Raw genomic sequence first — 14,540 nt, 5'->3', positions numbered from 1 at the left:
TATTCACACAATATTATACCGTAATGACGTCAAAAATAAATAAATTTGCTTAGGCGTGCCTCCTTCCAGAACGGTGACAGAGTGCACCAAGGAAGAACACTGATTGAAGAAAAGGGGGGAAGGGCACCACCTGATGGGATCTCCGGGTATACAAGTACGTATGCCAAGAAGAAGAAAAAGAGTATACCCAAAAAAGGGATCACCAAAAAATTATAAAATTAGAAAAACTTTATTACAAAATAGGAGTACATATAGGACTCCACACTGGGAGTGAACACACCATGGACAATTAAAAACATTTAAAACATACACATATCCCCTAAGCCAAAGCACATGTGAAATTAGTACTAGGTAGGTAAATATTAAATAACACCCCTTTAGTAGGTACAACCAACAATACTATGACTTGTTATACAATGTACACAATGATATTAGTTATGATGTTAAAAAATAATATACATTGTACCAGCATCACATTAGCCGATGCTGAAAAAATATTAGTCAGATTACAGATATATTAAGCACTTCTATAACATCTATAGATGCAACAGGGCTAGAGTAGTATACGTCAGGCTTCAGGTTCGGCGTGTAATAAATCACACAAGAAATAACCCTGAACTATAGAGCCTAGACCACACGATAGTATTAATAAGACTTCTGAAAAAAGGCTTGGCTATATTCAATGAGGTGTATAAACAGGGTTAGACATACCATCCATGCAACAATGGAATAGATAAATAAGATATATTTGACCGGTTCAAATTATCTATATAGATCAACCCTGCACAGACAGTCAATTTCTGAAAGTTAGTGCATCCACTGGGGCATATACACAGCACATAAGGCATAAGATAAGACTTGCACATGGAGGGATAGCACAATAAACACGTGCTGTTGCTAAGTAAGCTAACCGAATAGAAAAACCAAAAGACCTCTTCAGTAGCCCAGGTGTTACAGAAGGCTCATACTCACTATCCTAAAATACCAAGGAGCACAGGCGTAAACCAGGTTGTATGAAGGGGTGAAATGCTTTGGCAAAGTTACCCCACGCGTATCGCCTCCAAACAGGAGGCTTCCTCAGGGGAAGAAAAATAGACAGTGTATAGTCCAGAGTGTGTCATATTTAAGTCATAACAAATTAGAGAATCACTCACCAGCTTGCAGCTTTAGAGAGTGCAGCGTTATAGTACATAGTGTTTCTGCATGGCGGCCGCCATTTTGGCCGAATCACATAGTTCGGCTGAAAGTCCTCCCTAAGTCTCTACGGCGCATGCGTCCACAAAACGGTACTGTCCGTAGTCAAAACTCATCTTACTTAGATGTATAAGTCCTAACAGGTAGAGCATAACTGTATACAGATAAAAAAGTACAGTTTTTATTGAGTAAAATAGCTTTTCAACAATAAGGTATATCAGACTCGGCGGCGCATGCGCAGTATCAGTTTGTTAGGACTTAGTGCATAGCTTGAGATATCACAGCACACTTTCACAGGGAATACCGGAGGCCACCACAATAAAACCCTAATCATATAGCATGCTTGTTTATGCTTATTCTAGAGCCCCAATTGAAAATATATAGGGTATTATAAATTACACCCAGCGGTATATAGGTAGGATTAGTCCAATTCTGTCCGAATCACATGATTCGGCCTAAAATCCTCCCTAAATCTCTACAGCGCATGCGTCCATAAGACCGCGCTAATCGCGAAACTCATCATACTCAAATGTATAGGTCCTTACAGGTAAAACATAATGGCATACAAGTAGACCAATACATTTTTTGAGTAGACTAACTCTACAAAGATAAGGCATGTCAGACTCGATGGCGCATGCGTAGTAGCGGTTCTTTGGGACTTAAAGCATAACTTAGGATGTCACAGCACACTTATAAAAGAGATACCGGTAGCCACCACCATAGATCCCTATTGGTACAAAATACTTATTTATGCCTATTTTAAATGTATAGGGTATTATAAATAACACCCAACAATATATAGATAGAATTAGTATAATTTCGTTCCATAAAGGTGCCAGCTGTAGAAGCCCCTAATTAACATTTAATGGTGTTATTTAGTCTGTGATCTACAAGCACAACCAGATCCTTCTCGACCAGTGACTCTCCTAGTTTTGCTCCCCCTTGGACATATGATAGCGGCATAGTATTAGTGCCCATGTGCAGAACTTTACATTTCTCAATGTTGAACCTCAGTTACCAAACCTGAAACCTCTGACCATCTTCCACACATCGCACCGTCCTACATGGCTGCTCCTCATCTGCACAAATAGAAATCACACTATTCATCTCGTCTTCTATATCAATAGTGAGGTGAATAATAGCAGATAAGCAAGGAACCCTGGGGTCACCATTTTTATTCAGAATAGCAGTCAATCACCATCTGTCACGCTAAGGACCGAGAAGTACCAAGCCAACAGCGAAAGCTAAGGGAAACCCTGAGTCTAGCGAAGGGGGAGATGGTACCACCTGACCAAACCTACCACAGGGCCCTGGCTTCACTCACTGCCCTAGATAGGTTACGCACCTATGCGCCGAGCAGGATACCTGACCCTGATCTGGGCCCTACGTAGGAAGCGGATGGGATTAGCTCTTCCTCAACCCCACTCAGCACTAAAGAACACAGGGATAACAAGGGAAGGAAAGACCAACTTATCGCCAGATGCCTCAGGGAGAGGAACTGAAAACAACCAGGTTACACCAGAAGAATGCGAGCCAACTGCTTGCACTGTAACTGAAGACCTGTAAAGGATAGAGGACTTATCACCAGCACTGAGAATGGGAAAATAAAGATACATATATAGACACCAAGGAAGTGCTAATGATTAATAGCTGAAAGAGTGAGGAACTCCGCAGGGTCCTAAAGGGATGAAAATAAAGCAGAGGAGATACATAGGATACCAAATAATAATAATAATAATAATCTTTATTTCTATAGCGCCAACATATTCCGCAGCGCTTTACAATTCAGGAGGCTCATATACATATCCATATCATATACATAAACATATACAAACAAGTAACAATTATAGAAGATACAATATTTAAAGGGAAAAATAGCAACCCTGCTCGTGAGAGCTTACAATCTACAATGAGATGGGGGGAGGGGCAAGGTACAAGTGCTTATTTACAATGACAATCCAGCCATCTCATGGGGGATAGATAATGGCTTCCTGGACCAGTTGGCCAGAGCCTATGATGCATTTGGGTGCCATGGAGTTTGACGTGGGGTTATGTTCTGAGAAGTTGTAGTGGGATTAGGTGAAACTAGTTTGGCTAGGGATTGTGATAGGCCACCCTAAAAAGATGCGTTTTTAGGGAGCATCTGAAGCTGAGTAAGTTGTGATTTGTCCTAACTTCTTGGGGTAGAGCGTTCCAGAGGTTTGGTGCAGCTCGGAAGAAGTCTTGCAGGAATGATAGAAGGTCAGGGAGCAGTTTGTGCAGTCGAACGCTGTAACCTTCAACTGCTGGACAACATATATCTGTCACCCATGACACCCTCGTGACACCACCACCCTGCATGCACTCTCTGAGACAGTTTTCGATCTATTAATGACCCTTACTTTCCAATCTTGTTCAGTTTAATTTATCTATTGTCGTGAGTGTGTAGCATTCACAGGTTGCCTTTGGGGGGATCTGGGATTAGGATATCTCAACATTTAATTGATTGCAGGCTCTCTGTAGAGCCTACTTGACTGTTTTCCAGTATTGGAGTGGTTTTACTTTCATTAAATGGTGAACAGGTTAAGGACCCTTTACCTTCTGGTTGAGATTACTCATAGCCCTAATTGCAATTGTAACATTTTCTCATCACTCCCTTCTGCGATATTTACCCACTCCTTGCTTCACTCCATGCCAGTTATAGATCCTCTATACTGATCACTTTGAAGGTGCCTGTCACTGGGGAAGCTCAGGTGTTCGTTTGTGTTGCAGCTGACAAGTTTTCTGCTGGAGAGGCCATAGAGTACTTTTTTTTGTGTCTTTACTCACCTTTTTTTCTTACCTTCCTTTTCTTGTTTTATTGCAGTAGCGAGACTAGTGTATTGATGGCCTACGCACTGGTTAGGGTGAGTTCAAGGGCCTAGGCATATGACGGCACATGGGGGGAATGACCCATCTAGGGATGTTGGGGAGTGCATGGATCAGACTCAGGTGTTAGGGGGTGACCTCGCTTCACGCACTGTTCCCATAGACAGTGAAAGCTAACCGTAACTATAATTGTAGGATATTTACTACGTGTAGTTTATATAGTATACTGCTAGCTGTATGGACATGTAGTGTATGCATTATGTTACTATATCTAGGTGGAGAGAGTAACAAAAAGCGACTCTGGTGGGACTCGAACCCACAACCTTTGAATGACTGCACCAGCTAGAAGTCCAATGCGCTATCCATTGCACCACAGAGCCAGTTACATATACTATGCTGAGTATATTTCTAGCAGTAGGTGATATACTGAGTGTAGTAATGTTACTAGCTGTTGATTATGTACCATTTACAGTATAATATACATGAATGCTACATAATGGTACAATGAAGTCGGGTGAAGTTCACCCGAGTTCATTCTCATCGCGCAACTCTGTCTGCTGTCTGCCGACATGTATCAACGACATTGTGCAACACACACACACACACACACGGATCATTTCACACGGGCAACACACACACGTCAGTTATTTCACTCACGCACACACGGACATTCCACACGCACATACGGCTAGCATACGGGATACACACGCAGGCCACACATACCATAAAAACAGACCTAAAAAACGGAAAACGGACCCGAAAAACGGCCCGTTTTACACGGACGTGGTTTTCACGGATGTGGGTTTTAGGCCTTATGTGTAGTATATTACTAGCTGTAGGATATGTACTATGTGTAGTATATTACTAGCTGTAGGATATGTACTATGTGTAGTATATTACTAGCTGTAGGATATGTACTATGTGTAGTATATTACTAGCTGTAGGATATGTACTATGTGTAGTATATTACTAGCTGTAGGATATGTACGATGTGTAGTATATTACTAGCTGTAGGATATGTACTATGTGTAGTATATTACTAGCTGTAGGATATGTACTATGTGTAGTATATTACTAGCTGTAGGATATGTACTATGTGTAGTTTATTACTAGCTGTATGATATGTACTATGTGTAGTATATTACTAGCTGTAGGATATGTACTATGTGTAGTATATTACTAGCTGTAGGATATGTACTATGTGTAGTATATTACTAGCTGTAGGATATGTACTATGTGTAGTATATTACTAGCTGTAGGATATGTACTATGTGTAGTATATTACTAGCTGTAGGATATGTACGATGTGTAGTATATTACTAGCTGTAGGATATGTACTATGTGTAGTATATTACTAGCTGTAGGATATGTACTATGTGTAGTATATTACTAGCTGTAGGATATGTACGATGTGTAGTATATTACTAGCTGTAGGATATGTACTATGTGTAGTATATTACTAGCTGTAGGATATGTACTATGTGTAGTATATTACTAGCTGTAGGATATGTACTATGTGTAGTTTATTACTAGCTGTATGATATGTACTATGTGTAGTATATTACTAGCTGTATGATATGTACTATGTGTAGTATATTACTAGCTGTAGGATATGTACTATGTGTAGTATATTACTAGCTGTAGGATATGTACTATGTGTAGTATATTACTAGCTGTAGGATATGTACTATGTGTAGTATATTACTAGCTGTAGGATATGTACTATGTGTAGTATATTACTAGCTGTAGGATATGTACGATGTGTAGTATATTACTAGCTGTAGGATATGTACTATGTGTAGTATATTACTAGCTGTAGGATATGTACTATGTGTAGTATATTACTAGCTGTAGGATATGTACTATGTGTAGTTTATTACTAGCTGTATGATATGTACTATGTGTAGTATATTACTAGCTGTAGGATATGTACTATGTGTAGTATATTACTAGCTGTAGGATATTTACTATGTGTAGTATATTACTAGCTGTAGGATATGTATTATGTGTAGTATATTACTAGCTGTAGGATATGTACTATGTGTAGTATATTACTAGATGTAGGTTATACACTATGGTAGTATATTATCAGCTGCATTTCATGTCTTATACAGTGTGTCCACCCATATCCTGTCCACTGTCATTAACTTGAGAACAGCGGCAGGTATAGGCATAGAAGTGGTGTCTAGGTATAGTAAAGTATCCATGCGCTACGCAATGAAACCACCTATAGCGCCACCTGGTGGAAAACAACGGAGTTAGCATTTTTATCTCGAAAACGGAACGAGATAGAGAAAAAAGTGAATTACAAAGTTGTAGGGCATCATCAGTTCAATTAACACCAATAACTTGCAGGGATCTGAAGTTGTTCTCTAATTTTGATCAGTCTTTTTCATTTATCTCATTTACATTTTTATTTGCTTTACAATAAATAAAATTTATGAAATAAGTGGAAAATCCTGCGCGTTTCCTCATGTTAGGATATAATCACATAGGATGACACAATGACCGCAACACTTAGGAATTTGTGCGTTGTTCTCAAATTTTGTTTTCAATAGTATTTCTGGGTGGAGAGAGTAACAAAATGTAATACATTACAGCTGCAGGACATGTACTATATTGTATAGTTCTATGTAGGATACTGCTATTTGTACGGACATGTAGTGTATATATTATATTACTATATCTTGGTGGAGAGAGTAACAAAAAGCGACTCTGGTGGGACTCGAACCCACAACCTTTGAATGACTGCACCAGCTAGAAGTCCAATGCGCTATCCATTGCGCCACAGAGCCAGTTACATATACTATGCTGAGTATATTTCTAGCAGTAGGTTATATACTGAGTGTAGTAATGTTACTAGCTGTTGATTATGTACAATGTGTAATATATTACTATCTGTAGCTTGTGTAGTATATTACCAGCTGGAGCTTATGTACTATGTGTAGTATATTACTAGCTGTAGGATATGTACTATGTGTAGTATATTACTAGCTGTAGGATATGTACTATGTGTAGTATATTACTAGCTGTAGGATATACAATATGTGTAGTATATTACTAGCTGTAGGATATACACTATGTGTAGTATATTACTAGCTGTAGGATATACACTATGTGTAGTATATTACTAGCTGTATTATATGTACTATGTGTAGTATATTACTAGCTGTAGGATATGTACTATGTGTAGTATATTACTGGCTGTATATGTACTATGTGTAGTATATTACTAGCTGTAGGATATGTACTATGTGTAGTATATTACTAGCTGTAGGATATGTACTATGTGTGGTATATTACTAGCTATAGGATATGTACTATGTGTAGTATATTACTAGCTGTAGGATATGTACTATGTGTGGTATATTACTAGCTGTATGATATGTACTATGTGTAGTATATTACTAGCTATAGGATATGTACTATGTGTAGTAAATTACTAGCTGTATGATATGTACGATGTGTATTATATTACTAGTTGTATGATATGTACGATGTGTAGTATATTACTAGCTGGATGATATGTACTATGTGTAGTATATTACTAGCTGTATGATATGTACTATGTGTAGTATATTACTAGTTGTATGATATGTACGATGTGTAGTATATTACTAGCTGTATGATATGTACTATGTGTAGTATATTACTAGCTGTATGATATGTACTATGTGTAGTATATTACTAGCTGTATGATATGTACTATGTGTAGTATATTACTAGCTGTAGGATATGTACTATGTTGTTAGGTCCGGGTGATGGTGGATCCTCTGGGCCGTGCACCTGACTCCCCCAGTGAGGCAACCTGGAGCTAACCCCTATACAGGGACTGTCCGGTCACCCCACCAGAGGGCCTAGGTACACGGTAGCCGGAGTACTAGCGGGACCGGGATAGCGTCCCTCAGGGAACGGGAAGAACGGAGTCTTTAGAACCACAGAGTTCTTGGAGACAATTAAGGGAGTCCGGTACGGGTGCTGGTTAGGAAGCTCAGACGGGATCCGGGTTAGCTGGATGTGACGGGGAGGCAGCCGGGTGAAGCCGGGGATCACAGACAGGCACAGCCAGATGTAACGGTGGTGGGATTCCCCGCTGACGGACACCGGAGGACCTCTAGGCAAACCCGGATTCAGGAGCCGGTTACGGAAGCACAGCAGACTCTACGAAAGAGACAGAGTTAGCACAGGCAAGGCACATGGGGACCTGGACTCCTAGCTTGCAGAACTTGACGAACAGGCGACGCCCTCCAGGCAGGGAGCTCCTAATATACCTGACCCTGACTGATGTAATATCCTGTTTAGGGAGTGCAGGGCCTTTAAGAGGAAGTCAGTGACCGCGCGCGCGCCCTAATGCACATGCGTGACGCCCGGGTGCCGGAGGCCAGAGCAGGGAGCGGTGTCGAGGAGGACGTGTGGCTGGAGGCAGGGGACCCGGGGACCGGAGCGGTGAGTAAGAAACGACGTCGGGACCCGGGGAGCGTGACAGTACCCCCCCCCAGGCCCCCCTCCCCGCAACCGGGACAGAAAGGCACGAATCAGAGGAGTACCCACATTCTCCCGGGGTTCCCAGGACCTATCCTCTGGACCATAACCTGCCCAATCGACCAGGAAGTACTGCCGTCCCCTGACGGTCTTCATGGCCACGATATCTCTTACCGCATAGATGTCATCATCGGCTATGGGAGGAGGAGGACTGGCATCAGAAGAGAAGGGACCGAGGACAACAGGTTTCAGCAAGGACACATGGAAGGAGTTGGGTATCCGCATGGAGGGCGGTAGCTGCAACTTGTAGGACACCTCGTTGATCTTCCTGAGGACCTTGAAGGGACCGATGTACCGCGGACCCAGCTTGTACGAAGGAATCTTGAGTCGGACGTACTTGGAGGCAAGCCAGACCAAGTCCCCAGGAGAGAAGCAAGGAGGATCAAGACGTCTCTTGTCCGCATGTTTCTTCATTCGTGCAGCAGCATGTCCCAGGGAGGTCTTGACTGAGGCCCATATAGCGGAGAAGTCTCTGGCCAGGGCATCTGCTGCAAGTACATCGGAAGCTGGAGAAACTGGTAACGGCACAGAAGGCTGAAGACCATAGACAACATGGAAGGGAGAACTGGAGGTGGATTCGCTGACCTGGTGGTTATGAGAGAATTCAGCCCAAGGAAGGAGCGTGGACCAGTTGTCCTGGTGGACATTGACGTAGTGACGAAGGAAGGTGGTCATGATCTGGTTGACTCGTTCCACTTGTCCGTTTGACTGAGGGTGGTAGGCAGAGGAAAAGTCCAGAGACACCCCCAGGTGTTCACAGAGAGCCCTCCAGAAGCGTGAGGTGAATTGGGTTCCTCTGTCGGACACGATATGGGCAGGAAAGCCATGCAGCCGGAAGATGTGCTGTATGAAGGCGTCTGCAAGCTCTTGAGCAGAGGGCAATCCGGCCATAGGAACAAAATGAGCCATTTTCGAGAATCGGTCCACCACGACCCAGATGACCGTATGACCGGAGGACAAGGGCAAGTCCGTGACAAAGTCCATGGCTATGTGTTGCCATGGAATGGAAGAAGTCGGCAGAGGGAGAAGAGGACCAAAAGGCAGGTGCTTAGGCGTCTTGTTCCGGGCACAGGAGGAACATGCAGAGACGAAGGCGGTGACATCCGTACGAAGAGACGGCCACCAATAGTGACGGGCGATGACGCCCCAGGTTTTCTTCTGGCCGGCGTGTCTGGCCATTTTTGAGGAGTGTCCCCATTGGAGGACCTTGAGTCGGTCGGTCTCCGTGACGTACGTCTTCCCAGGAGGAATCTGTGCCAGGGAGACGGGAGCCACCGGGATGACCTTGCTAGGACAGATGATGGGCTGGCTTGGCTCCTCCTCTTGGTCTACCGGAACAAAGGACCGAGACAGGGCATCTGCCCGTACGTTCTTGTCCGCAGGCCGATAGTGTAGCTGAAAATCAAACCTGGCGAAGAAGAGAGACCAACGTGCTTGGCGCGGATTCAGCCTTTGAGCGGAGCGTATATACTCCAGGTTTTTGTGGTCAGTATAGATGATCACCGGGTAAACCGCTCCCTCCAGGAGATATCGCCATTCCTCCAACGCCATCTTAACGGCCAGGAGCTCTCGATCACCAATGGTATAATTGCGTTCTGGGGCTGAGAAGACCTTGGAGAAGAAGCCGCAGGTGACCATCTTCCCGGTGGCGGATTTCTGCATAAGTACGGCTCCTGCCCCTGCGGAGGAGGCGTCAACCTCCAGGGTGAATTGGCGGTTCAACTCAGGACGGTGAAGGACGGGAGAAGAAGCAAAGGACCGCTTCAGAGAGCAGAAGGCGGCTTCGGCCTCGGGTGTCCAAGCCTTCGGATTGGCCCCCTTCTTGGTCAGGGCGGAGAGCGGAGCAGTTAGGGTCGAGAAGTGAGGGACGAACTGGCGATAGTAGTTAGCAAAACCGAGGAAACGTTGGATGGCTTTTAGTCCCGAAGGAGGAGGCCAGTCGAGGATAGCAGAGACCTTCCCGGGATCCATCTGCAGTCCGGTGTCCGATATTACATAGCCCAAAAAGGGGAGAGATGATTGTTCGAACACGCACTTCTCGTGTTTGGCGTATAAGCGATTCTTCCTCAGCCTCTGTAGCACGATTTGCACATGCTCTCTGTGGGTACGTAGGTCTGGGGAGTAGATTAAGATGTCGTCCAGGTATACGACTACACAGACATAGAGGAGGTCCCTGAACACGTCGTTCACCAGCTCCTGGAAGACTGCCGGAGCATTGCAAAGGCCGAAGGGCATCACGCAATATTCATAGTGCCCGTCCCGGGTGTTGAAGGTGGTCTTCCACTCGTCCCCGGAGCGTATGCGAACCAGGTTGTAAGCCCCACGGAGATCCAATTTGGTGAATATACGGGCTCCCCGGAGCCGATCGAAGAGTTCAGGGATGAGAGGCAGGGGGTATTTGTTTTTCACTGTGATCTGGTTTAGTCCCCGGTAATCGATACAGGGCCGTAGGTCGCCTTCTTTTTTCTTGACGAAGAAGAAGCCCGCACCAGCCGGGGACGAGGACCTGCGAATGAACCCCCGTGCCAGGTTCTCGGTGATGTATTCAGACATGGCCCGGGTCTCAGCAGGGGACAAAGGGTATATCCGTCCCCGAGGGGGTGTGGTTCCTGGCAGAAGGTCAATGGCACAGTCGTAGGGTCGATGTGGAGGCAATACCTCCGACTCCTTTTTATCGAACACATCCGCGAAGGACCAATAGGCTGGAGGAAGACCAGGTAAGGAGTCCGGGGCCAGAGGACGACGGACGGGCTGTACTGACTGGAGGCAGTTCTCATGACAAGACGGGCCCCAGCGGATGATTTCTCCAGTACGCCAGCTGACCGTAGGTTCATGTACCCGTAACCAGGGTAAACCCAGCAGAAGTGGATGAGACATGCGTGGTAGAACATAGAAGGCGATTTCTTCGGTGTGTAGCGCACCGATACGCAGTTTCACAGGTTTAGTGACGAACAGGACGGAATCAGAGAGGGGTTTCCCATCCACAGAGGCTATCACAAGCGGTGTCTGCAGCGGGGTGACAGGTAACTGGTACTTGTCTACTGTGGCCTGGTGGATGAAGTTACCCGCTGCCCCGGAGTCGAGATATGCCTCTGCCGTGAAGCGGGTTTCTCCTGTTGTCACCTGTACAGTCCATGTCACTGGGTCAGAGAGCTTCCCAGTACCTAGGGTGGCCTCTCCTACCAACCCTAAGCTTTGGAGTTTCCCGGTTTCCCTGGGCAGGCACGCACCTGGTGTGCGCCATCTCCACAATAGAAGCAGAGACACATGGTGGCTCGTTCCGCTCGACGCTGCTCGGAGGACCGTAGCCGGTCCACTTGCATGGACTCCATGGGCTCATGGATGGAGGAGCCAGAGAGCCCGGATGAGGAGAGGATAGGCTTCTGAGGAGAAGCGGAGTGCCTTACAGGGCGCCGCTCGCGGGACATTTCCTTAGACCTTTCTTGAAAGCGGAGGTCTATCCGGGTTGCGAGGGCGATCAGGGAGTCCAAGGTGGAGGGGACGTCTCGGCCGGCCAGCTCGTCCTTGATACGACCGGTGAGCCCCTCCCAGAAGGCGGCAGTCAAGGCTTCATTGTTCCACCCCAACTCAGATGCCAGCGTGCGGAACCGGATGGCATACTGACCAACTGTCAAAGTTCCTTGGCGTAGCCTGAGGAGGGATGAGGCGGATGAAGAAGCACGTCCGGGTTCATCGAACGCGGTGCGGAAGGTGTGCAGGAAGTCCTGGATGTTGGTGGTTACTGGATCTTCCCTCTCCCACAAGGGGTTCATCCATGCCAGTGCTTCACCCTCCAGATGAGACATGACGAAGGCAACCTCAGCTTGGTCGGAAGCGAAGAGATGTGGGAGCAGTTTGAAGTGCAGCGAGCACTGGTTCAAGAACCCACGGCAGTTCTTGGGGTCCCCGGCAAACCGAGGCGGAGAGGCTAGTCTCAGTTGCGAGGTCGCAGAAGTTATCCCTACGGAAGCCGTGGATGTGGCGGAAGTGGACAGGGACGTGGCTGTGGATTGCAGTGTGTTCAGGCGGGTGTCCACTAACGTCATGAAGGCCAACATACGGGATTGGGTCTCTCGCTGACGTACCAGCTCCTGCTGCAATCCGGCCAGTTGGGATGCTAGTGCTTCGGCGGGATCCATGGCCTGTTCGTTCTGTTAGGTCCGGGTGATGGTGGATCCTCTGGGTCGTGCACCTGACTCCCCCAGTGAGGCAACCTGGAGCTAACCCCTATACAGGGACTGTCCGGTCACCCCACCAGAGGGCCTAGGTACACGGTAGCCGGAGTACTAGCGGGACCGGGATAGCGTCCCTCAGGGAACGGGAAGAACGGAGTCTTTAGAACCACAGAGTTCTTGGAGACAATTAAGGGAGTCCGGTACGGGTGCTGGTTAGGAAGCTCAGACGGGATCCGGGTTAGCTGGATGTGACGGGGAGGCAGCCGGGTGAAGCCGGGGATCACAGACAGGCACAGCCAGATGTAACGGTGGTGGGATTCCCCGCTGACGGACACCGGAGGACCTCTAGGCAAACCCGGATTCAGGAGCCGGTTACGGAAGCACAGCAGACTCTACGAAAGAGACAGAGTTAGCACAGGCAAGGCACATGGGGACCTGGACTCCTAGCTTGCAGAACTTGACGAACAGGCGACGCCCTCCAGGCAGGGAGCTCCTAATATACCTGACCCTGACTGATGTAATATCCTGTTTAGGGAGTGCAGGGCCTTTAAGAGGAAGTCAGTGACCGTGCGCGCGCCCTAATGCACATGCGTGACGCCCGGGTGCCGGAGGCCAGAGCAGGGAGCGGTGTCGAGGAGGACGTGTGGCTGGAGGCAGGGGACCCGGGGACCGGAGCGGTGAGTAAGAAACGACGTCGGGACCCGGGGAGCGTGACATATGTGTAGTATATTACTGGCTGTATATGTACTATGTGTAGTATATTACTAGCTGTAGGATATGTACTATGTGTAGTATATTACTAGCTGTATGATATGTACTATGTGTAGTATATTACTAGCTGTAGGATATGTACTATGTGTAGTATATTACTAGCTGTAGGATATGTACTATGTGTAGTATATTACTAGCTATAGGGTATATGTACTATGTGTAGTATATTACTAGCTGTAGGATATGTACTATGTGTAGTATATTACTAGCTGTAGGATATGTACTATGTGTAGTATATTACTAGCTATAGGATATGTACTATGTGTAGTATATTACTAGCTGTAGGATATGTACTATGTGTAGTATATTACTAGCTGTAGGATATGTACTATGTGTAGTATATTACTAGCTGTAGGTTATACAATATGTGTAGTATATTACAAGCTATAGGATATGTACTATGTGTAGTATATTACTAGCTGTATGATATGTACGATGTGTAGTATATTACTAGCTGTATGATATGTACTATGAGTAGTATATTACTAGCTGTAGGTTATACACTATGTAGTATATTACTAGCTGTAGGTTATACACTATGTAGTATATTACTAGCTGTAGGATATGTACTTGTGGTGCCCCTGTGGTTAGGCAATACAGGGGAATACAGCACCTTAACATCAAGGTGCAGTGCCCTTTGGTCACAGGTGAAAGAGAGAAGAAATGCAGAGTCTTATATTAGATTGAGTAACATTGACTCAGCAGCCCCTACCTTCATATTCCTGGGACTGTTTATATAGTAGGTCCATAGGGGGGTGGAGCCTGGCTGAGCGTGAGATGCGACGTGATTGACAGGACGACTGGGTGACAGTTCATCAGTTAACAATCAGTCAGAAAGGAGTGACAAGAAGAGACGAGAGTAAATTGATGACTGAAAGAAGGGCTAGAAATAACATAGGCCCGACGTCCTGAGCAAGGGTACCCCAAAAGAAAAGAAAGACACAGAAAAAAGGGGTAACCCAGACGGAAAGGGGACGCTTTAGGTCTGGCGAGAGCCGGCTGAAGAGTTCA

The 14,540-nt window shown here is 45.9% G+C and overlaps 2 non-coding genes across 2 annotated transcripts; both read right to left on the bottom strand.

The window, feature by feature from the left end:
• Positions 1-4,336: 4,336 nt before the first annotated feature.
• On the bottom strand, positions 4,337-4,421 carry TRNAR-UCU (transfer RNA arginine (anticodon UCU)). Its single transcript is given in 2 exon segments — positions 4,337-4,372; positions 4,385-4,421. It is a non-coding gene; the product is annotated as a tRNA-Arg (tRNA).
• A 2,330-nt stretch (positions 4,422-6,751) lies between these two features.
• TRNAR-UCU (transfer RNA arginine (anticodon UCU)) lies at positions 6,752-6,836 on the bottom strand. The gene is given in 2 exon segments: positions 6,752-6,787; positions 6,800-6,836. It is a non-coding gene; the product is annotated as a tRNA-Arg (tRNA).
• Positions 6,837-14,540: the final 7,704 nt, after the last annotated feature.

This window comes from Anomaloglossus baeobatrachus, chromosome 4 (genome assembly GCF_048569485.1).
Source record: "Anomaloglossus baeobatrachus isolate aAnoBae1 chromosome 4, aAnoBae1.hap1, whole genome shotgun sequence".
Lineage (NCBI taxonomy): Eukaryota > Metazoa > Chordata > Amphibia > Anura > Aromobatidae > Anomaloglossus > Anomaloglossus baeobatrachus.
The sequence above is the reverse complement of the archived record's forward strand: the minus strand, read 5'-3'. Positions and strand labels throughout refer to the sequence as shown.